This window comes from Dama dama, chromosome 5, assembly GCF_033118175.1.
Source record: "Dama dama isolate Ldn47 chromosome 5, ASM3311817v1, whole genome shotgun sequence".
Lineage (NCBI taxonomy): Eukaryota > Metazoa > Chordata > Mammalia > Artiodactyla > Cervidae > Dama > Dama dama.
Genome location: NC_083685.1, coordinates 129,643,035 through 129,668,755, shown reverse-complemented (window position 1 = coordinate 129,668,755; position 25,721 = coordinate 129,643,035).

Sequence of the window (25,721 nt, the reverse complement as noted above, 5' to 3'; positions counted from 1 at the left end):
CCACTAGTAAAGTCTGACATTCCTTATTTTTATGTAAGCATTTATGTGTGTGGATAACAGACTACAGGCTTCCCTTGTAGCTCAGTTGGTAAGGAATCCACCTACAATGCAGGAGACCCAGGTTCGATTCCTGGATTGGGAAGATGCCCTGGAGAAGGAAATGGCAACCCACTCCAGTATTCTTGCCTGGAGAATCCCATGCGCTATAGCCTGCCAGGCTCCTCTGTCCATGAGGTCACAAGAGTCAGACACGACTTAGAGACCAAACCACAACCAACAGACTGCAGTTCCTCATTAGGGATGAGACTGGACCCAGCGAGCTGACTGGGTCCTCCAAAGGGTTTGGACTTGAGTCCATTGGGATAAAGCAGAAACACCAGTTTACCCTGGGTGGGTGAAGGGTCCATGGAGCTTCACGGGTTAGGGCTACTTGTGCATGAGGTGACCGGAGCTCTAGGTAAGAGTTTCTCAACCCGGACACGGTTGACCTTTGGGGCTGACACTCTGGGCTGCTTGTCAGTGGTGAGGACTGTGCTGTGTATCGTAGGGTCGTGAGCAGCACCCCTGGTCTCTCCCTGCTTGGGGCCTGGACCACCCCTTTCCAGCTGTCTCTAGATGCAGCTACATGTCTCCTGGGAGGTGAAACTGCCTCCACTGAGAACCACTATACAAATAGAGGTGCTTGTCTGTCCTCAGAGAAGATGCTTTTATTTATTTTCAGGGCTTTTTGGGCTTGGGGTAAGGTCATCCTTTTCCTGAATACATTCACAACCAAATGGGAGGATTCAAGGTGTGTTGAGTAGTTTTAGGTGCTTTTCAGAGGCTCTGTGAAAACAGGGGTTTGATTCAAGTTTAGAATCAGAAGTGAGAGGGCAAGTCTGTTTCAGAAAAATGTTCCTGGAGTGGGAGCAATGTGTATTAACAAGCGACAGTGGTTCTGGGAGTGGATCCTGGTCCATGGTCGCAGTGGTCCTCCTGGCGCCCCGCCCCCCCCCGCATTTCCATGACAACTGAATGCAGAAACTGACCTTGGGCGCTTTGCTGAAGTCTCAAGGATGCACCTGCCACAAAGGGACAGCCTGCACCTGTCTTGCTCTTCGCTTCATATGATTGACAGGAAGAGAGCCTATCCTGGAGTAGAATTCAATAAATATTTGCTTTAGAAATGAGATCGACATGCAAATAGATTACAAGGGAGATAAGCAGGTTGAGAGATCTGGGGAAAGCTTTTTGTTCAGCTCCCAGTTTGTGAACAGGTCGCTTTACCCTCCTGAGTACCTAATCTGAGATGCATAGTTGTGCTGGGTGATCCTGGATAGTCCGTCCGGCTGTGAGATTTCACCGCACTTGGCAAGGTCGCCGACAGTGCTCTGTAATTACTGCTATTAAAGATCTTCAGAACTCGCACTATGAGGACCTCTGTGGAGGGCAACTGGCTGTACTGTTCAGGGTCTGTTCTAGTGAGAAGGTGATCAGAAAACTTTGGGGCAGATTTACCCAAAGAACACCTGCTGCAGGTGGACATGCAATGTGGGACTTTGGAATTTTTTGGTGTTAGCTATCTCCTTCTCAAATAAGGAGGAAACACTGAAAGTCAAGTACAAAGAAATGATTTAACTGACAGATCATGGGGAATCAGGAGGGAACGAGCGCACTCCCACTAAGGAAAATGTCCTGTTCACATTAGAGTTATTTCTTTACAGGTGTTTGGAAAATAGGTAATAAGTACATTTTTGGTGTATTGTTGAAGGTATACATTGTGTTAGAAACAGCCATCTTGCTGTTACAAGATGAAGTTCTGGGGATCTCATGCATAACGTGGTGACTATAGTTGACGGTGCTGCATTCTGTAGTTGAAATGTGCTAAGGGAATAAAATGTAAATGTTCTCTCAAAAAAAAGGTAACTATATTAGCTGATGCATGTGATAATTAACTCAGTGGGGGACATGGGGACATCCTTTCACAATGATTTCATATATCAAACCATCATGCGGTATGGTTTAATACCTTACAATTTTGTCAGTTATATCCGAAGAAAGTTGAGAGAGGGGAGAAGAGATGGCAGAAAAAAGAGAAAGGCCGATCAGCCCTAAAGGGTGTTATTTGACTCACACATGAGCTATTTCCTAATGACAGCTTTGGAGTCACGGTGTTGTGACACAGATGCCAGGTAAATAATTAATAGTGGAAAGTCATCTCTCAGAATGAAACAAGACAGATTACTTCCAAGGGAAGCCTCATTACCACCCACCTAAACTTGTCAGTAAAAGTGACCACAGTTTTACACCATTGAAACTTGGGGAAGAAAAGGTAGAATGCAAGCAGATTGCAAAATAAAATAAAATAAAAAACTGCCTGTAATTCCAGGGTGAATTCAGATATGAAACCGATTTGTTCCGAGTTCAGTACCCCTGCAGATTCAGCCTCGGTCACGTAGATCGTGCCGCTGTAATTTATGGCACAGGCAGATTTATTTGGCAATGCTAAGGGTTTCTTGTGGAAAGTTTGAAAAGGCAGAGGCTCCTGAAGGTCATTACAAAGTTTAAATTAGGAAAAGTTTGGCTGATGACAGGTACAGAAGATGTACTTATCCACAGGGGCTGCTGAGACCGTGGGAACAGGCAGGATGACCTAGATTGGCTCTCACGGTTACGTGTGTTCCAGCCCCATGATGCTTTGGGACAAGCCGAGGACCCAGGCATGAGGGTGGGTGGGGTGAGCAGGGAAAGTGAGGGAATGGCACTTGGGAGCCAAGAGGCCAGCACTCAGCACAGATCAGGAATCCAGCACCGGGGTGGATTTGAGAATAATTGTGCAAAGTGACTTGTAACCAAGGCACAATGGAGTTTCTGTGAAAATGAAAGCCCAGAGCTTCGGAAACTCCAGACACTGGGAAAATGGAGAAGAAAGATGATCCTGCTTTAAACTTGATTGCCTACTTATTTTTCTATGGTTGTATCACTAATGCCAAAGTCTGTATAGTCAAAGCTGTGGTTTTTCCAGTAGCAGTGTATGGATGTGAGAGTTGGACCATAAAGAAGGCTGGGCACCAAAGAACTGATGCTTTCAAATTATTGTGCTGGTGAAGACTCTTGAGAGTCCCTTGGACTTCAAGGGCATCAAATAGTCAATCTTAAAGAAAATCAACCCTGAATATCCATTTGAAGGACTGATGCTGAAGCTCCAATAGTTTGGCCCCCTGATGTGAAGAGCTGACTCATTGGAAAAGACCCCAATGCTGAAAAAGATTGAAGCCTTCCTCTCTGACTTCTGGTTACTACTTGGGGTCAGCTAGGAAGAGTGTAGCTTCCCATCCACAAAAAGTGTTGGGCAAACTGGTGTCATGATTTTTCATAAACTCATCAGAGAGCAGGGGTTTCAGGGCTACGAGCGAGCCCCAGATCTAAGGACAGACAGACACCTGCAGGCAGCCCTTGCTTACCTGGGGCAAACGTAGCCATGGACACAGGCCCAAGAAGTCACCTAGAACTGGTCATGTGTTTGGGGGCCACTAGTGGTAGAGAACCCATCTGCCAATGCAGGAGACATAAGAGACGCGGGTTTGATCCCTGGGTCGGGAAGCTCCCCTGAGTATGAAATGTCAACACACTCCAGTATTCTTGCCTGGAGAATCCCATGGGCAGAGGAACCTGGCGGGCTATAGTCCGTGGGATCGCAAAGTCGGACATGACTGAAACAACTTAGCATGCATCCATGCACAGGCTGAAGAGATCGTGGAGGTTTGAGGGGCAGCCAATATGGGAATAGTTTACATCCACTGGGAGGCTCTGGACTCCTCTGGATGCTCACAAAACATATGGGTGAGGGCCCTGAGGAGGCACGCGTAGCCGTGCAGGCTGGGAGGGCAGGAGTGGACTGTGGTCACTGCTGGGGAGCGTGTGCCCCACTTCACCTGCAGTGAGAGCCGTGTGCCCTGGGAGTCAGGACCGGGGAGGAGCCGCCTAGCTTTTAGGTCACTGCTCAAAACTCCTTGCAGCTGGGAACGGGAGTGACAACAACAAGAGTCCTCCAAGCCCAGGAGAGGGCCAGGCATGTAAATTGGGAACGAGGGCTGAGGGCAGGGCAGGAGCACAGAGGGTCAGACCCCACGGCCCGGGAACGCAGTGCGTGTCTGCACCTGAGGTTTATCCAGAATAACAAGAGTGTCCCCTCCCACCCTAAGCAGTGGGTTCAGCACTGAATAACAAGTACAGTGGGAAACTGCAGGAGAAAGAGCCTCCTGACTCACAGTGTGAAGAGGAGGCTTAAAGCTGGGAGTTGAGCAGAAATGGAGGAGGAGAGAACCTCTGGGAAACCAGGCACTGCCCTCAACACGAAAGGAAGCTGAAGCTTGGGGTGCACTTGGTAAGGATTGCAATGGCAAACCCCAAACCCGTCTCAACTCTCACCCTTGACTGACTCAAACCCCACACCAAAGACTCAGCAGAAAGAAACATGAGCCCATTTCCAGGCATGGAAGTCTATTTACCTCGATCTTTGCTGTCCTACACAAAACGTGTGGCTTTCAGGAAAAAATTACAAGGCATACTAAAAAAAATCAAACAAACCCCACACAACACACTGCCAAGACACAACACAAGGAAGAGAACCAGACTCAGATATGACACAGATGTTGGAACTTATCAATGCAATTTAATGTAACTATGAAAAGTTATGAAAAAGAGGATAAGTATAAGTTTTCAGTATCAGTTCAGTTGCTCAGTCATGTCTGACTTTTTGCGACCCCACGGACTGCAGCACACTAGGCTTCCCTGTCCATCACCAACTCCGAGAGCTTGCTCAAACTCATGTCCATCAAGTCGGTGATGCCATCCAACCATCTCATTCTCTGTCATCCCCTTCTCCTCCTGCTTTCAATCTTTCCCACATCAGAGTCTTTTCAAATGAGTTCTTCGCATCAGGTGGCCAAAATATTTGAGTTTCAGCTTCTGCATCCATCGTTCCAATGAATATTCAGGACTGATTTCCTTTATAATTAATTGACTGGTATGATCTTATAGTTCAAGGGACTCTCAAGAGTCTTCTCCAACACCACAGTTCAAAAGCATCAGTTCTTTAGCACACAACTTTCTTGATAGCCCAACTCTCACATCCAAACATGACTACTGGAAAAGTGTAAGTACTAGATGGATAGTTTTAGAAAAGAGATGGAAATAAGAGAACCAAATGGAAATACTAGAAAGATATAACACAGGGATAAGAATGAAAAATGTCATAGGTAGATAGGTAGATAGACAGACATTCTGTTTATCTATTGTACCTCCATCCGTATCTGCATTTTTTTAATATACATCTTTATCTATAAAATAATTTTCCAGGATTCATTACTGTGTCAATATAAACATTTGTAAGCCAAAGGAGCAGAAGTGTTATAATAAGGAACTACAAAAGAAATATCCTGATAAAAAGATCTGAGTTCAAATAATATACTTGCAGACTTCTCTGGCTAGCATGTATTAGAAGAGAAAATCTTACTGAAATCAACAGAATAAATTGGCATTCAGTGTGTTAGTGAGTGATTATCAGAAACATATTTTTCTAGCTTAACAACTGCATCAGACATATGTTTATTGAGAGTCAGCTGCATCCCTGGCAATGAGGAGGTCAAGAAAGTTAGAGCCTGCAAGTCCTACTGCTTCCAGGCCTCCTTTGCCAACTTTAAGGCCGTATTCTGCCTCCAGTGAATAGGGATGTCAGTCAGCATGTGTCTTCATTCTAAGGACTTAGAGATTAGAAGTTATGTGGTTTTGCTTATTTAGGGACATAAATTTAGACATCACTTTGCCAACAAAGGTCCATGCAGTCAAAACTATGGCTTTTCCAGTGGTCACGTTTGGCTGTGAGAGTTGGACCATAAGGAAGGTTGAGCACCGAAGAACTCATGCTTTCAAACTGTGGTGCTGGAGAAGACTCTTGACAGTCCCTGGGACTGCAAGGAGATTAAGCCAGTTAATCCTGAAGAAAATCAACTCTGATTATTCACTGGAAGGACTGATGCTGAAGCTGGAGCTCCAATACTTTGACCACCTGATGTGAACGACCTACTCATTGGAAAAGACCCTGATGCTGAGAAAGAATGAGGGCGGGAGGAGAAGGGGACGACAGAGGATGAGATGGTGGGATGGCATCACTGACTCAATGGACTTGAGTTTGAGCAAACTCTGGAGACAGTGAAGGACGGGGAAGCCTGGCGTGCTGCAGTCCATGGGGTCACAAAGCGTAGGATGTGACTTAGCGACTGAACAGCAACATGAAAGTCGTAATTTTTTCCTTTTGAAAATTATGCTGTAACAGAGAGCTCAGGTCTTCTGTTTCCAATCCCAGGGCTGATTAACTATTGGAATTCAAAGGACTTAAATAGATCTTGCTTCTGTCAACTGTCAGGTCTGCAAGAGACCACCCAAAGCACATAGATCAGATATATTGCAGGAGGGACAAACACTACTCCGCTAGCAAGAAAGTATTTACACACAAGCACGGTTTGGAAAGAAATAAAATGATCTTTATTCACAGATGACGTGATTGCTTAAGTAGCTAATCCCTAACAGATAAGGAATTTGCCTTAATGAGCCATTTTAGCACGATCTCTGAATACAACAAAGAGAAAATAGAAAAAAGATACCATTTGTAACTTATTCAAAACATGTAAAATACTTAGGAATAAATGTGATGATAGATGTACAAAACAGCTACGAAGAAAACTATAAAGCCTTAGTGAGAGAAATAGAACTTAATTAAATATATGCATTTAGAAGGTCCCAATAGTTTACAGATTAGTTTACCCCCAGTTGACTATTAGATTGAGTAGAATTCTGGGTGGTGTTGCTAGAAACCAGAAAACTGACTCCAGAACTAGCAAGCTGACTCCAGAACTCATTTCGAAATACCAAGGACCAAAATTAGCCAAGAAAAATCTTGGAAAACAACCACGTTGGGAGATGCAGAGTCCCAGGTAGTATTTAGGAAAGTGTGGTTCTGAAAGTGTGGTATTGGCATCAAGTAGACAGAAACAGTTTATAACAAAATGACATGCAGCAGAATCCTGAGAGGTGGGGCTAAGTCAGTTTGGTGTCTCTAAGGAGCCAAACACGCCTTTCCTCTGTCTGCTACCAACTCCTGAAGAGACCACCCCCAAACTTATTGATTACAGAAACTGAATTTATTAGATCTACGTTTTGACGTAAGTCAAAGTAAGCTATTTGGAGCTTGGAGATTTGGACTGAAGTGGCTAAAGGTAAATCTTTCAGGGCTGGGAACTGAATACGATTAGGAAAATACATGACATCATCGTTCAGGTTGGGCGGCAGAGTCCTGAATCAAGTCTAGGTGAGCACAATGACTTCTGGTAAGTCAATCGCTTGCTCAGATAGGAAAGCGATTATCCTGACAGAAGACAGTTTCCTAGATAAATAAAATATTTGCCTGGAGAAGCTGGCTTGAAGGACTTTCCTGGAACAAATAGTTGTCTTGCACCAGATAGCCTCATTTCTTGGCCCTGCCATTTTTGTGAATTCCACCCCCTTCCCCACGGGCTTACAACTGAACAACGGCAACAACGAAATGATATGAACAGCATCGTGGACCAAGATCAGCCTGAACGGATTACCATTCACACTAACAAAGCGAAGTGGAGAAGGAGAATGTTAGTCTGGAGCGCGTACAGCTTGTTCAGCTGTCTGTCCAACGGTCCGCCGGGGACTCTTTCTCGGTGTCAAGCTTAAGCCCTTCATCCTGCATTCAAGAAGCATCTACAGCTGGACGGGTGCTAACGCCCTCCCCTCGGGGCCAGACTGAGATCTTAATGGACAGGCCAGGCCCTGTTTTCCTTCTTTCCTCGGCGCAGGCACAAGGAAAGAGCATATGCTCTGAGGCTGGCGGTCAGGAACGGGACGCTCGCAGTTCTCACAGGCATCCTCCTCTCCAGGAAGCCTCCATTCATTCCCCCTGACTTCACATGTGAGGGGGAACATTTGCTGCAAGGTGACTCTAACATGGGTTTCAGCTGACATCCTTTCTGCTAGTTCCAGAAATACAAATTAGCCCGTTGCTGGCAGAGGATTAGGGACTGCTCTTTTAAGCAATCTTTCATTCTGCAGTTTTATTTTCCATTCATCTTGCCAAGAGAGTATCTTTTTCCAGAAGTTTCTCCTCTGCTCTCCCTGCCCTCCTCTTCTTTCACTTTAGTTCCCCCCCACCCCTTCCTGGATCCAACCGTATCTTCACTAGAGCCTCTTGCTGTTTCTTATTCTTGTATATTCTTACACTGCTGGTCTCTTTCATCTCTACACTTTCATCTCTGATTTTGAAGTCCTTGGCCAGCAGCCACAATGTTTATAAATTAAGCACTACCCATGAGATGGGTAAATGACTTGTTTTGCTCAATCACATTCCACTGAACGTTCAGATTTTCTTGAATCTCATAAATTTGAGATGTAGACTCTCGGGCTAACCCTCGTTCATTAGCTATTGATTGTTTAGACCCTCTTCCTAATGAGAGTTTCGTGTTCCCTTACATCAGAGAAGTGTGGATAAGAGGAGACCACTGCTTTCTGCAATCCTCCCTCTCTTGAATTAAGTGCCTCCAAGACGACGCTGTGTTACATGCTTACGTTCAGGAAGCCTAACAACGGGTACAATCCCTCGCCCAGTGCTCCGTGGCTCTAGAAGAAGCTCGCTTTGGCTTCAGTAGCAGCAGAAGGGGGAAAAGCCAGGGCCAGTTAGAGTGTCACCCCGCACCCCCGCTCCCTTCTCCTGGGTCTGCCACACAGGCTCATGATTTATCTTGTTTACAACTTTGGAGCTTTGGCTGTCTCTTCACTCGCAAAGCCTTGCCACTTCCCGCAGGAAGCATGAGTGCATAGCACCAGGGTCGGTGGTCACCCTGCGCTGTTTGGACATTTCCAGGGAGGGCGCCTGGGACGGCGGTTTGAGCCCTGTGGAAACCCTGCCTGGTGACCTGGAACCCAGGGATTAGTTGAGAATTTTTGTGGCGTTAGTTCACGCCTCTCTAGTTTACATGTTTTTAAAAAACACTTCTTTTCTTTGGTTTTCTATGAGGTCGAAATATCCATGACTTAGCAGGAAGGCATGCTGCTGTTGGGTCTTTTCTCTATCTTTCATTTCCTTATTTGTTTATTTTTATTGCAGTATGGCTGGTTTGCAGTAGTGCCCGTCCCTGTTACACAGCAGAGTGACTCGGTTATACATTCACACACACCCCTTTTTAACGTTCTTTTCCGTTATGGTTTATCATAGGACATACTTTTAAATTGGAGTGTAATTGCTTAACAATGTTGTGCCGATTTCTGCTGTGTAACCACGTGACTCAGCGATGTACACACAGCATCTTCTCCCTCTTAAGGCTCCCTCCCGCCCCCATCCCACCCCTCTCGGTCATCACAGGGCGCTGAGCTGAGCTCCGGGTGCTACATAGCAGCCTCCCGCTAGCTCTCTATTTACACTTGGCAGTGTACATGTGTCAGCTCTGTGTGCGTGCTGAGTTGCTTCTGTCGAGTCTGACTCTCTGTGACCCCACAGACTGTGGCCCACCAGGCTCCTCTGTCCATGGGATTCTCCAGGCGAGAACGCTGGAGTGGGTTGCCACGCCCTCCTCCAGGGGATCTTCCTGACCCAGGGATAGAACCCTTGTACCTGCGTCTCCTGCATTGGCCAGCGGGTTCTTTACCACTGGGCCACCTGGGAAGCCCTGTGTCAGCGCTACTCTCTCCTAATACAATGTCCAAAATGTGTGCTCGTCTTGAGCACCGAGAAAGCATCTTTATGGAGCGATGGACAAGTTCAGTCTCATTCCTCCGTCAGATCTTGTGTTCATCAGGTGACTCAGCGGTAAAGAATCCTCCTGCCAGTACAGGAGACTCAGGAGACCCAGTTCAGTCCCTGGGTCGGGAAGATCCCCTGGAGGAGGGCATGGCCACCCACTTCAGTACTCTTGCCTGGAGAACCCCCATGGACAGAGGAGCCTGGTGGGCTACAGTCCATGGGGTCGCAAAGAGTCAGACACAACTGAGCAAATGAACATGCGTGCCCGCAATTGTTAGAAGGGAGTAGGGTTTCTTGGGAGAAAGATCTCTCAAATGAATGACATTTAACCATTTTTTTTTCATCATGTTTTATTTGTACTACCACTTGAACCTATTATCAGTTATAAAATTAATAAAATAAGGGCTGACTCTGGGCCTTCCTTGCTGGAATTAGAGGTTATGGAGCTATCGATATTTGTTTTTAATTTCAAAGGATCAGTGGCCTAGAAATCCAGAGAACTGTGATTTCAAATCTTTGTATCTGTTTGCCTGTTAAAGGGAGTTTATTCACTGGGGTTGGGGACCTTAGCTGAGGCCATGACACTGAGTGTAATAATATCATCTGAGTTTCATGACACGAAGTATAACAATATCATCTGGGTCCCAAGCCATAAAAGTGACTTGTGGGAAAGGGGTAGTTGCAGTCATTTTTTCTATGTAGATTCTGTCCCTAGAACACAAAGAAGTAAAAGAAGGAAGAAAGAAGGAGAAAGAGGAGGAAGAGAAAAATTCTATATCTTATTTGCTGTGCTGTAGTGAAATATTACTAATATACAATAATAATCTAGGATCTTACTCCCCTGAGTTGCTTTGAGAAAACCCCGATATAAATAATCATAAAGCCTTTCTTCAAGAGTAAAAATGATTCGAACCTTAAGTACAATAAATAGGTTAAAAGTATTTAGTCCTCTTGAAGGCCTCTGCTTAGAGAAGAAAACAAATGAAAATAACAGCCAGGATTCAGCATGGATAATGTGATGAATGTTTGCATGACCAGTCTGTGGATCTTGTAATTTTTCTAGCTCTCATCTTCCACTTGTGGAGGCCTAGGAACATATACATCCTTATCATTTTGATTAAGCAAATATGTGCCCAAGTTTTCATGAGAGTTATAGCTTTATTATTGTGTTATGATAATATTCCATGTCTTTGTCCATGCTGAGTTGCTCCAGTCATGTCCAGCTCTTTGTGGCCCCATGGACTTTAGCCCACCAGACTCATCTGTCCAAGAGATTCTTGAAGCAAGAATACTGGAGTCGATTGCCTTTGACCCATACAAAGCCAACCTAAACACATTTCTACCTAGTACATTATTTGAACCTCAAAGCTATCAGAAGAGTAGGTAAAAGAAATCCAACTATTTATATTTTATGAGTAGAAACATGAAGTTTCAAGATACTGTGACTTCTTTAACTTCAAGGTCACACATCTATAAATCATGGGGGCTGCATGTTAGAATTTTTTGTGCCTTTCTAATATAGCTTGTTCCAGTATTATTAACTTTAAAAGTTTCAAGGAAAATTTTTAAAAATTCCACTTACTTTTTTTCAATACCATCCCTCCCTCCTCCCAAATTAAAAAAAAAAGGGGATTCTCTTTAACCTGTTGCTCATCAAATTCATTTTGTGGAACTAACCAAGAGGGGAAAAAAAAAAAACAACTGGAAGAAAAAATAGCAAAATGTCACCCTCTTTAACTGCACTGGTTTAAGACATAACAAGGGAAATGGAAAAAATTGGGCTATCCTGACAGATAATTTTGTTTGCCAAACTACAGGCAGATCAGGATTTAAGAAGCTTAGTCTTAAACTCCTGGAAAATAAGAGAATTATTCCAACTGGAAATTTTGTAAAAAAAAAAAAAAAAGACTTTCAAAAGTAGGACATTGCAGATTAGTGATACGGTACAAACGCAAAAGTTAATAAAGAGAGTGTAATTCATCAGACTCTAGGTACACTTACTCACATGTCTAGAGGCATTCTATATGTGTTGGTAAACATCTTTATTGCCAGTGGTGCAAAAATGTTATATATTCTCAACCGTTTCAAATGGTCTCTTCCAATTTAAGACCATTAAAACCCACTGAAATCCATGGGGCTATAGTATAAACAGAGATATATAAACATGCATGCATTAAATGTCTTCAACAGCGACCAAAATGTTAAATCGATTTTATGAGAACTTGGTTTTCCAGCCACTGAGTGGCTGTAAATGTTAAATGTTTTTACAGGTTGTTGCTTCCCCAGCTGCTGAACAGCCTTAAATGTTATCACACACACACACACACATGCACACACACACGCATTCTTCCTTTCCCAGCTGTTAAGCCTCTCTGTACATTTTTATGAAGTTTTTCCTCATTCTTCCACTTGCTAAATCTATTTATATTTTACTCACAAAAGCAAGTGCAAAGTTGTCTTGGCATCACCCAGCTTTTATTTTTATTGTATTTTTTTAACTACAAATAAAAATTCCATCTCCGTTTCAGTGCTTTCCAGAAAGTAGGGGCTCGAGTTATAATGAATCCAAGATGAACATTACGCGTTCATCTCAGAATTTAGATACCACAAAAGCACTCTCGTTGCGGTACGCTCAGTGGAAACACTGTTCTTGTGGTATTTCCATTGGAAATATTGTACTTGTGGTATTTTTCAATGGAAAAACTATTACCGTGGCATGACTGAGTGCTGCAGGAAATGCTGGCTGGAGTCTTGTAGCAAGTGGCCAAGAGACAGACAGAGATGCTGAACAAGAGAGTTACACTAAGGTACGCCAGAGGAGAGCCAGGGTTAAAACAAGGGACAGTGCGGATGATGTTTTATTTGAGAATCCAAAATGAAGTCCCTGTTCTATTATAAATGAGCAAAGAAGGAAATCCTTTCATGTGCAGCAGAAGCTTCATAAAAAATAGCCCAAGATAAAAGTGGGGGTTTGAAGTAAGATTTACACATGATAGTGGAATGAAAATAATGAACACAAAATAAATGTGTGAGATGGGGGTGAGCCATGGGGGTGGGGGATGTGCTTAGAGTTGAATCTGAGTGTCTGTTCACAAGTCCCAGAAAGAAGTGTGCAAGGAGGGGGGACACAAATAAGAAGTAGATATTCAAAGAAAAAGACCCAAAAGAGAATTTTCTGAAGAGCTTTTCTCCAGTCAGGTTTGAGGCTGGACTGCTGTGCTGAACTCAACCGGCTGAAATAACTGCCTGCTCCCCAGGCTTGTCCCAGTCTGACGTGAGCTTGGGTGCTTCTCTGGGTGACCAGCACTCCTCAGCAAGACTCTCTGCTTCTATGGGGCAGAGGCCTCACCATCTCTCACTTATGCCTGGCATTTCTTCACATTTGTTTCCTGCAAGGGCCCCCTCCTTCCTGGGAGACCCTGCACAGATCCCAGTTCCTCCTGGGCTTCGAGCCAAGGTCAACGTCCAGCTCATCGAATGAAGCCCTTCTGACTTCACCAGCCTCTGTGGATAAACCACTCTTTCAAACGTTAACTTGGTGGCATTTCTGTACATGTCAGCATTTAGCAGTGTTCTTATGATCCACTGCCTTCCCAGAAATGTGGAGGTAGGCGCCATAGTTGTTTTTTTTGTTTGTTTGTTTTTAAATCCGAAATATTCTGAAAGCACTTTTTTATTGGAGTAGAATTGCTTTACAATGTTGTGTTGGCTTCTGCTGTAGGAACATATGAATCAGCCGTTTGCACACAGATATCCCCGCCCCCTCGAGCCTCCCCGCTACGCCCTGTCCCACCCTCACCCCAGAGCCCCGAGCTGAGCTCCCTGTTCTGCCCGGCAGCTCCGCACTAGCTCTCTCTGTTACACGTGATAGCATATATATGCCAGTGCTGGGGCTTCCCTGATAGCTCAGCTGGTAAAGAATCTGCCTGCAGTGCAGGAGACCTCGGTTTGATTCCTGGGTCGGGAAGATCCCCTGGAGAAGGGATAGGCTACCCACTGCAGTATTCTTGGGTTTCCCTGGTGGCTCAGCTGGCAAAGAATCCGCCTGCAAGGCAGGAGACCTGGGTTCAATCCCTGGGTTGGGAAGATCCCCTGGAGAAGGGAAAGGCTGCCCACTCCAGTGTTCTGGCCTGGAGAATCCCATGGACTGTGGGGTCTGTGGGGTCGCAAAGAGTTTTTATTTCTTTGTGCCCTACAGCACCTAGCATGACAGTAAGCGCCAAGTAAGGGCTTATTCGTTGGCAGTTGCTTGATTGACCAAAGCCAAGCAAACAGCATGTGTCGTTTCTCTGAATCCTCGTGGGATGATTATTTGAGCTGCTATAACAGAGGCGCCCCCGGATCGCAGAGCCTTGCACAACAGCGGCTGCTTTCTCATACACAGCCCGTTTCCACGTGAGCAGTTCTGGTGGAGTGGCACTTCTGTAGGCACGGACTTGCGTATAAATCGTGAGAGAGAGAGAGAACGTGCTAGGAAGGCCCAGGGACAGAGTAACTCATTCTGCCTGAATCCCACACACACAAAAAGGGTGCGCACAGTAGGTGCAATTTGGGCTGGACCCTAAGGCACTGTGGTGTAAATTCAGGAGCCCAGACGCCGCTGTGGGACACAGATGTCTGTCATTTGTTCAGCAAAATAGATTTGGGTTTTTTTTTTTCAGTGTAGTGGTTAAGGGTACAAACTCTGGAGTCGGATCGCTAGGGTTTGCATCCCGGTTCTATTACTCATTGTACAACCTGGGGACGTTTATGTAACTCCTCTGTCCCTGATTTCTTCAATTATAAAGTGAGGATAAAAGTAAATAGACCCTGCTCCGTGGGCTTAGTGAGAAGACCTATGAGTCAGCACGTGCAGAGAGCCCTGAGTGCTTGTGTTACTACCCACGCCTTGTTCTCTGCTTATTCTCAGCGATGCGGGGAGAAGCAGCCTTTAGGATGGATCTGAGGAACAAAGTCAGGATGCTTGCACAGACCTCCCTGGTGCTCCAGCGGTTCTGACTTTGCCTTCCAGGGCTCAGGTTTGATCCGCGGTCGGGGAGCTAAGATCACATGTGCGTCTCAGCTGAACAGGCAGAATGTAAAACAGAAGCAGTATTGTGACAGGCTCAATAAAGACTTCAAAAACAAACAAAAAAAAAGCCTACATGCAAAATGTCTAGGCAGTGGACTTCAGCTCAGAAACATTGCTTGCTTATTGATTCACTGACTCAACCAAGAGACAGGACTGTAGGTTGCCTCTATGAGGATTGCCTTTTCCTCTGTGCAGGAGACCTTTACCTTTATGTACATGGACTGAGCCCTACAGATTAGGATCTGAGCAGCAAAGTCAACATAGACCACACATTAACTGCTTTCAAATTCTGTACTGAGTTTATTTTGTTTTTCCTTTATGTGAATCTCTGGGATCCCACAAAACAGTTCAAATTGGAGTGTGTGAATCAGTATACTGTGAATAAGATTATTTCTCCCATGTAATTAACATCCTTTGCAATGTTTGGCTAAATGATATGATGAGACTTAGAAAACATAGCTGCTCTGAGTGAACAGGTGCATTTACTGTGCCTTTCTCAAAATTATTTTTAGCATCATTCCTTACATCCCACTTCGTGTAAAATATATTTTTAGATGGCTGAAAATGATACATAAAACTAAGCTAAAAATAAAAATAAGAGCAGCTGATGGGAAAAACAAAAGTGGCGATATGAGGAAAACTCAGAGTTTCCATAGAGGTATCAAATCTGAACTGTAGGTCAAACTACCATATGGCTAGTGAGGGACCACAGAAATTGGCCCTGACCATCCTGTAGATTAAACCAAAAAGGGAAAAATGATCTGTTCTGATACCTGTAGGGCCCATCAGATAGAAACAAGCATGTTAAAAGAACGCGTTTAAACACTTTTACTCATTTATTCATTGCTGCCTGGGCCGGGCCCTCCGTTGCCGCGCAGCTTTGCCCTGGCTGCCGTGAGCAGGGGCTGCTGTCTAGTTGGGGTGGGTGGGCTTCTCTTCGAGCTGGCGTCTCTCGCTGCAAAGCGCAGGCTCAGTAGTTTCGTCACGTGAGCTCAGTAGTTGCGGCTCCGGCTCTAGAGCACAGACTATAGTTGCAGCACCCGGGCTTGGTTGCCCTGCAGCATGTGGGATCTTCCCGGCCCAGGGATTAAACCCGTGTCTCCTGCATTGGCAGGCGGATTCTTTACCACTGGAGCACCAGGGAATCCCCTTAAAAGAACACTTCTTGCCAGTCTTCTAAATACCTTATGGTTCTCTGAACTCACAAACGTTGTTTCTAAGCTTCTTTTGTGTATGCACCTAGCTTCTGTTTTATTATCTATATCTGATTATTAAAATGGGCTTCTCTGCTGGCTCAGACGGTCAAGGATCTGCCTGTAATGTGGCAGACCCGAGTTCAATCCCTGGGTTGGAAAGACCCCTTGGAGACAGGAATGGCTACCCATTCCAGTATTCTTGCCTGCAGAATCCCACGGACAGAGAAGGCTGGCGGGCTACAGTCCATGGGTCGCAAAGAGTGGGACACGCTTGAGCGACTAAGCGTGCACACACACACATTTACTAAATCATAGGATCCCTGAAGACAGAGGCCTTAGTGTGTCGACTTTTGTATAACAGTGTACCTCACACAACACAGGACCTTCATAAAATGTTTGCACAATGAATTAGTGAAACTTTAAGATGTATGTTCAAAGAAAGAAGCCTGTTTGAGTGGACTTCTCACTTTCAAAGAAACTGGCCAGAAAGGCAAGCTAACTGGTGAACTGTGTAGGAAAAGGTGAAAGTTAGAAGTGAATCTCCCTGTTTGCACAGAGATAATTGCCATGGAGACTTATTATCATTTTCACGTGATGAGATAAGACTGGCCATTAGAAGATAATTGCTTGCTAAGAAGGGAGAAATTATTGAATCCAAATTCTTCATTCCAAAGATCAATCAACATCTAAATCTCAATAAGACAATAATCTAACTTCACTGGGCAAATGCTGTTCATTTGCTTTAAAACCAATATTCATGAGCAACAAGTTCCCTCTATTTGCTCTTGCTAAGTCCCTTCAGTCATGTCCAGCTCGTTGCAACCCCATGGACGGTAGCCCACCAGGCTCCTCCGTCCATGGGTTTCTCTAGGCAAGAATACTGGAGTGGGTTGCCATGCCCTCCTCCAGGGGATCTTCCCCATTATATGAAATGGCGAAATTTATGGCGTGTTAATTCCATCTTCATTAAAAAATAATGTGTTTTGAAAATTCGTATATCCAAACACCCTTGTAAATTGTTCAACTTAACTCTTTTTGTGTGTTTCAGAATCGTTTGTTCATTAGCCCTTCTTGTTTTCACACTGACTTTGATTTGATATCTGAGACCACCTTTTCTGTCTTCTTCAGATTAGCAATCCTGATTTTTGTAATCCTGGCTTTGACAGTGGTCTTTCTCCAGCTTTCCAGTTCCAGTCTTGTTGTTAATTCTAATATAGAAGACTAACTCCCCATCCTAGCAGCTGAGACACTGCCCCCTGATGCTTTTCCTTACCTGACTCCAAGGTTGGCTGGGCAGGGGAATTGTGCACAGAGATTTGATTGGAGTTAGGTAAACTGGGCACTTTGCACAAGTTATATGCTTTTTTTTTTTTTTTTTTAAGTTATATGCTTTTAAAAAATGTTTTATGTTTATTTATTTGGCTTTGCCCCTTCTTAGTTGAGGCTCTTGGGGTCTTCAATCTTTGCTGTGGCTTGCAGGATCTTAAGTTGGAGCATGTGAGATCTAGTTCCCCAACTAGGGATGAAACCCCAGCCCTCTGCCTTAGGAGCACGGAGTCTTAGCCACTGGTCTACCAGGGAAGTCCCTATATGAGTTATATGCTCCTAAGGCTTAACCTGGGCTTCCCATGTGGTGCTAGTGGTAAAGAACCTGCCTGCCAATGCAGGAGACATAAGAGACCCAGATTCAATCCCTGGGTCAGGAAGATCCCCTGGAGGAGGGCATGGCAGCCCAGTCCAGTATTGTTGCCTGGAGAATCCCGTGGACAGAGAAGCCTGGCGGGCTATAGTCCATAGGGTCGCAAAGCGTCAGACATGACTGAAGCGACTTAGCATCCAAGGCTTCACCTCCAAGGAGGTGGGAGGAGGAATGGACACGGGAAGTGGGGAAGGACATGACCATGAGCAGGAATGGAGAGGAAGACGGAGCTGACGCATCTGGGATCAAGACAGAGCAGCAGAAGCCAAGTTACATTTTTAGTACCAGCCTGCACCACTGCTGGTCATTTAGCTTCTTAGAGTTTCTACTGGAAGGTTATATATTGTGATAATGTGTTGCATGGTACCTGGCATAAACACTTCATAAATTACAAGGACGGTGCTAGGACTCTGGGTTTTGTTTTTGCTTCTTGGAGACTCTTGCTTCCAAGCCGGTTCATGAATCATCATCATTATCATCTGTGAAAGGTGGGGACTAGCATCCTAGTTTTATAAATAAGACCACTGAATGACGAGCAGGATCCTGGGACTTGCTCAAGGTCACGCAGTTAATGTGCCCTTGGCCTTTTCCTTGGGCTGTGGTTTTGTGCTGAGACAGAGCAAATCCTGCTAGATCTGGATAGAAGCTGGGAGCTCACAGAGGGTGATAAAAATCTAAGAGTAGCAAATGGGTGATGAGAATTAAGAAGTAGAAGTGGAGGCAAGGTGGATGCCAGGAAAATCGAGGTCAACTGAGGAAACCTCTGAAGAAATAAGGCAGATCCTGACAGGACCAAGACCTATCTTTAGTGATTTGAATTGGCAGGGCTGAGCCTACAAATCAGCCCAGCAATAAGAAAGAAGGGCAGGGTGCCTTCGATGGATGCCAATGCCTTGGAGCTTGGATGGGAAAAGCTGAGACACTCTGAGCGCCTAAGCAACTGGAAGAAGGGGCCAAGTAGGGCAAATCTCGCAGCAAAAGTTATTTGTGGAAATATGTTTTTTACCTCTTGCCATGGTGAATTGTCTGATAGCTTCATCAGGGGAGGCAAGAAGACATAGAAAGACCACTTGGAGTCAAGCTCATTTGCAGCCTGAGGGCTCTTTAAATACTGGTAAATTCACTATCAAGAAAGGACAATAGCTTGTAGGGAATGGTCATCAACCTTGATGACCCCCAAACAGCCAAGCAGCTACTTTGTCCTAAAACCAGTCTTCCTTTCTCCTAAATCCTAATATCACAAAGTCCTCTGAGAGTTGTCAGTTATTATATACTATTGAGCAACAACAATTATATAATATTTCAGATCATCTTTTTGTGTATTTAGGCTAGCCCCTCTTTGTTGTTGTCGTTCAGTCCCTAAGTCGTGTCCAACTTTTTGCAAACCCATGGAATGTAGCCTGCCAGGCTCCTCTGTCCTTCACTATCTCCCAGAGTTTGCACAAACTCATGTCCATTGAGTTGGTGGTGCCAGCTAATCTTCTCCTGCCCTCTCCTTTTGTCTTCAATCCTTCCTAGCATCTGGGTCTTTTCCAACGAGTCGGCTCTTTGCCTCAGGTGGCCAAAGCATTGGAGCTTCAGCATCAGTCCTTCCAATGAATATGCAGGACTGATTTCCTTTAGGATGGACTGGTTTGATCTCCTTGCTCCCAGGGACTCTCAAAAGTTTTCTCCAACACCACACTATGAAAGCTGCTTCCCCTACTAGATTATAAACTCTTGCCAAGATAGGTGTGGATATTAATGTTTTTTCCCTATGGACGTTGCTTGTCCATTGGACCCATTTATCAAATCTTGAATGATCAACCTCGTGCATCAAGCATAGAAATGATTTGCATAGATGGGTCCTGTTTGGGCCCACGTGGCCAGCACAGATGGGCAGATACTGTGAGGCAGATACTGAGGTGGGAATTACAGCTCAGGATATTGATCGAGGTGTCCTCTTTGGATCAACACCCGAGGAGAAAGAAGCAGGAAGCAGATGAGGCAGAGGAAGATACTGAGCTGCAGTGGGCCTGATGACAGCCCGGGGGACCACAGAGCTAGAAAGATGCTTTGGGCTTGTCTCAGGCTGGGCTGATGCAGACAGGACCCTACTGCTCCATCGGTCAGCTGCTGGACCTGGGAAAGGGTGGGCCGGGGGGAGGCAGCTATTTGAAGGGGCTGACTTCTCAGGGACTGAAGGGCAGCCGTTCTTCAGTGAAGAGGGTCTGTGCGCTGCAGCCCCGTGCCCACCTGTGCCGGGGAGCTCCAGACAAATGGAAGTTCTCCCTTTAAAGGTAGGGCTTATTTATTTCCTCTGCTTTGCAGTACCTCTCTGAGGCCACAGACAAGGGTTTCAGTGTCCACTGTTATGTTCATCATTTTCTGGTTGAGCTCAGTTAAATTGCATTTGTTATGGCAGTTTTAGAATTTGCTGTCAGCACCTAGAAAAGAGACATGTTTTTGAAAACTCAACCACTGCCTTGGCCACTACGTCAGGACTCTTTCGGGCTTCCCTGGTGTCTCATTGGTAAAGAATTCACCTGCCAATGCAGGAGACATGGGTTCGATCTCTGGATCGAGAAGATTCCCTGGAGAAGGGGATGGCAACCCACTCCAGTATTCTTGCCTGGAGAATCCCATGGACAGAGAAGCCTGGAAGGCTACAGTCCATGGGGTCACAAAACATTCGGACATGACTGAGCGACTAAGCTACTAAGCAGACAGGACACTTCCAGACTAAGTCCCCAAGATGCTACATGGTCTAAGGAAATGCTGACTGAGATGGGACTTAGATTCAATTGCAACTGTTCCCTTTTCCTAAGATAACTTCAAGTATCAATACATTCTGAATTGCAAACACAAGCTTGGAACGGACATGTGCACACTGCTGTGTTTAACGTGGATAGCAAACAAGGACCTTCCCAGAGCACAGGGAACTCTGCTTAATATAGTGCGACAACCTAAATGGGAAAAGAGTTTGAAGAAAGAAGAGATACAGGTATGTGCATCACTGAAGTGCTTGGCTGACACCTGAAACCAACACAACATTGTTAATCAACTCAGCTCTACTCTAATATAAAATAAAAGGTTAAAAAAGGGTACTGGGGTAACTAACACCACTGCAAAGCAACCATACTCCAACTTTAAAAGTGTTTTAAAAAAGAGGGGGAGATGGAGAGAAACAGTCTGCTGGTACCCTTTGCTGGGTTCTTCAGAGAAATCCCTTTCTCTTACAGATGCGGCTAAGGTGACAGCGCAGGCTGGGAAGTGAGCCGGCTCCCAGGCGGCGCTGGTCCTGAAGAGACCGCCTGCAGGGCAGGCGATGCGAGGTGCACGGGGGCTCCATCCCGGGGTCGGGATGACCCCCCGGAGGAGGGCACGGCAGCCCACTCCAGTGCTCTTGCCTGGAGAATCCCAGGGACAGGGGAGCCTGGCGGGCTGCAGCGCATGGGGTCACAGAGAGCTGGACACGAATGAAGCGCTTTAGCACGCGCGCACACGCTCATGCGCACACGCACGCACACACAGAATGGCTTGCACGGGAAAAGCTAGCGAAAGAAGAGCGCGTGTCCCCGGTGGGTGCTTAATGCTTCTCTGCGAACAGGCACCAGGGGAGCGGCGGGGCTTCGAGCTCGCGGAGGGAACAGCCGGGCAGAGCCTCCCCCGGCTGCGCGGAGAGACCGGCAGACGCACACCTGCTCCTGCGCGGGGCCTCTGCCAGGCCCGCCGGGCCGCTCCAGGCTCTCAGCTCCTGGCCGCTGCTCCGCGCTCCGCCCGTCCTCGGGGAAGGAGCCCCTCCCAAGGCAAGTTCAACCGGGTTCCTTGGCAGCCGAAGTCTACACGGACCCCGCAGGGAGTGGTGGAGAAAAGTGAGTTTGACATGCTTGGAAATATTTAGATCTGGGATGTAAACTGCAAGGAAAATATTTACTGTTTGTTTTCATACCGCAGAGATCTGGATCCAGAGAATCTTCAGAGAAGACTGAACGGCTCCTGCCAAGACACCGATTTGACAATCTGGTCAGTGACACAGGGCATCCTGTTTGGGAAGCCTGAGTTTAAAGAGCATGTTTCCAGGGCCCTGACGTGTCTGTCCTGTCACTTTACAGGACTGTTTTCTTTAATCTCTGAATCTGGGGTTTGGTGTCTGCATTTGGACAGAATCAAAATGCTTTCCCTTGATAAAAAGCAACTGAGCAAGCACATCCTATGTGCTGAAGAGCCTGCTCACCAAGCCCAGGCAACCCAGAGCCACCTGACTCTTCTGAAGCCAGCTCTTCATAGGAGTCGCCTGTGCTCACGGCCCACGGTAAAAGTCCCCGGACATGTCACAGCCTGGAGTTCAGACACTTGCAGCATGCTACAGAGCCTTCTCATCGTATACTTGCTCAGTAGGTTTTAACCAGGACTTATGATAAAAGAGGGCTTCCCAGGTGGTACTAGCGGTAAAGAACCTGCCTGCCAGTGCATGAGATGCAAGAGAGGTGGGTTCGGTCCCTGGGTGGGGAAGATCCCCTGGAGGAGGGCCTGGCAACCCACTCCAGTACTCTCGCCTGGAGAATCCCATGGACAGAGGAGCCTGGCGGGCTGCAGTCCATGGGTCACAAAGAGTTGGACACGACTGAAGTGACTTTGCTCACTATGATAAAAGAGAAGACTTTGTAGACGTGATTGGTAAGCTTGCCTGATCTGAGGTTTTGTCTTCCATGGAGAGATTTCGTCTTGTAGGACCCAACCTGACTTTTTTTTAGCGTTTTCAGGTCACGTTACTTGACAGCAGAATGGGGAAGTTACTTGTAAAGGGAAATTTTAGAAAAGTCTGAGTTATGTGCACGGTGTATGTGAGGACCTACTGGGAGGAGAAATGTGCCAGAAATCAGGCTGACATCCAAATGTTCCCTACATGAGTCTATAAGAGATTAACTGGGACACCTTCCTGCCTTCAGATAACATACCAGGCAGAGGCAATTTAAACCATTTTCTGCTCTCAGAAAAGCAGATTCTGTGATCTCTTACAGTTTCCTATCCCACCATCTAATTACTTCCCTGCTCTGGCGATTTCTCTTTCAATCAAGCCCCTTTGGCTGCACGGCCAAGCCAACTCCTCTTGTCTAATTGACATGGAGAACAAGCGGCTGCTTTGCAATTGTTGGTCACAGTTGTGTTTCGATTCTCTCCCAACAGCTGTGAAACAGAGTTCCTCTTCGGAATCTTCTAACAGTCAACTAAAAGCAGAGGGCCTATTTTCCTCTCTGTGGTGATAGAGACTCATTTTCTGCTTCCTTTTCAGGACACTTTATGGCAACCCACTCCAGTATCCTTGCCTGGAAAATCTCGTGGACAGAAGAGCCTGGTGGGCTGCAGTCCATGGGGTCCCAAAGAGTCGGGCACGACGGGGTACCACCTACTTACTTACCCTTTCTGTGGGCTTCCCCAGTGGCTCAGATGGTAAAGAATCTGTCGGCAATGTGGGAGGCCTGGGTTCAATCCCTGGGTCAGGAAGATCCCCTGGAGAAGGAAATGGCAACCCACTGCAGTGTTCTCGCCTGGAGAATCCCATGGATAGAGGAGCCTGGCGGGCTACAGCCCATGGGGTCCCAAAGAGTCGGACATGACTGAGTAACGAATCCCTTCACTTTGACCCTTTCTGCATCCTCTATGACTATCCTCACTGTACCTGTAGTTCCAACTAAATCTGATGTCTGCTGATGAAACTTCAAATATTTAAGATCCTCTGGTCCATTTCTCCCTGAGTCTAAAGAGAAAGTTATTTCATTTCTTACCTCTCGACAATGAAATGAAGAAAGCCATTTAATACCCAAGCAGATATTCTGACATAGCGCACATTTTTCCACATTTCTTCTTAGTTGCAAATTAGTCATAAGAACATCTATAGTGGGAAAAATTCAAGCATGCAAAGGAATTACATTTATTAATGAACTAATTTGCATGAAAATGAAAATATAGATGTATTTGATTTTATCAGCTTAGAACACAGGGATAGGAAAGATGAATTATTCTAAATCTAGTTCCTTTTCTTTTGGAGAAAGAAAACCAAGCAAGAGAGGTAAAATAATTTTTTTAGACAGATAACTAGTCTCTAGCTCAGACTGAGCCATAAGTGAACATCATTTTTGCTCACCTTCTATTGACCAGCTAAGTTCTAGGCATGCATGCTAAGTCACTTCAGTTCAGTTCAGTTCAGTCGCTCAGTCGTGTCCGACTCTTTGCAACCCCAGGCCTCCCTGTCCATCACCAACTCCCGGAGTTTACTCAGACTCATGCCCATCGAGTCGGTGATGCCATCCAGCCATCTCATCCTCTGTCGTCCCCTTCTCCTCCTGCCCTCAATCCCTCCCAGCATCAGCGTCTTTTCCAATGAGTCAACTCTTTGCATGAGGTGGCCAAAGTATTGGAGTTTCAGCCTCAGCATCAGTCCTTCCAATGAATATTCAGGACTATCTCCTTTAGGATGGGCTGGTTGGATCTCCTTGCAGTCCAAGGGACTCTCAAGAGTCGTCTCCAATACAACAGTTCAAAAGCATCAATTCTTCGGCGCTCAGCCTTCTTCACAGTCCAACTCTCACATCCATACATGACCACTGGAAAAACCATAGCCTTGACTAGACGGACCTTTGTTGGCAAAGTAATGTCTCTGTTTTTTAATATGCTATCTAGGTTGGTCATAACTTTCCTTCCAAGGAGTAAGCACCTTTTAATTTCATGGCTGCAGTCACCATCCGCAGTGATTTTGGAGCCCCAAAAATAAAGTCTGACAGTGTTTCCACTGTTTCCCCATCTATTTCCATCTATTCCCATCCCATCATCTATTTCCCATGAAGTGATGGGACCAGATGCCATGATCTTAGTTTTCTGAATGTTGAGCTTTAAGCCAACTTTTTTACTCTCCTCTTTCACTTTCATCAAGAGGCTTTTTAGTTCCTCTTCACTTTCTGCCATAAGGGTGGTGTCATCTGCATATCTGAGGTTATTGATATTTCTCCCGGCAGTCTTGATTCCAGCTTGTGCTTCTTCCAGCCCAGCATTTCTCATGATGTACTCTGCATATAAGTTAAATAAGCAGGGTGACAATATACAGCCTTGACGTACTCCTTTTCCTATTTGGAACCAGTCTGTTGTTCCATGTCCAGTTCTAACTGTTGCTTCCTGACCTGCATACAGGTTTCTCAAGAGGCAGGTCAGGTGGTCTGGTATTCCCATCTCTTTCAGAATTTTCCACAGTTTATTGTGATCCACACAGTCAAAGGCTTTGGCAGTCATGTCCAATTCTTTTCAAACCTATGGACTGTAGCCCGCCAAGCTTCTCTGTCCACGGGATTCTCTACACAAGAATACTGAAGTGGGTTGCTTTGCCCTCCTCCAGGGAATCTTCCCAACCCAGGGATCAAGTCTGAATTTCCTGTGTCTCCTGCATTTCAGATGGATTCTTTACCAGTGAGCCACCAGGAAAGCCCAGTTAAATCCTATCGTGGTTTAGTTGCTAAGTTGTGTTGGACTCTTTGGGACCCCATGGACTGTAGCCCGCCAGGCTCCCCATGGGATTTTCCAGGCAAGAATATTGGAAAGGGTTGCCATTTCCTTCTTCAGGGGATCTTCCTGGGGATTGAACCCAGGTCTCCTGCACTGCAGGCAGATTCTTTACCGATTGAGCTATATTTATACCTAGTTGCCAAGGGTGACAGGACGTGTATTCTGGTATGTTTCCAGTGGGAAAAGGTATGGAATCTGGTATGTGTGTGCCGTCTCCATCACCAGAGGGTGCAGAAATGAGTATATTGTTCACCAAAAGCCAGCTGCACTTGGTTACAGAGCGTTGCTTAGGGGTAACCATCACTGGCAGTTATTGAATAGTTAGCAGCAAAATCCCTGTTAATAGAATAATATTCTTATCCAGTGATTTTAAAATCTCAAGGTGTTCAAAGCATCATAGATCAGAAGTCGTTTATT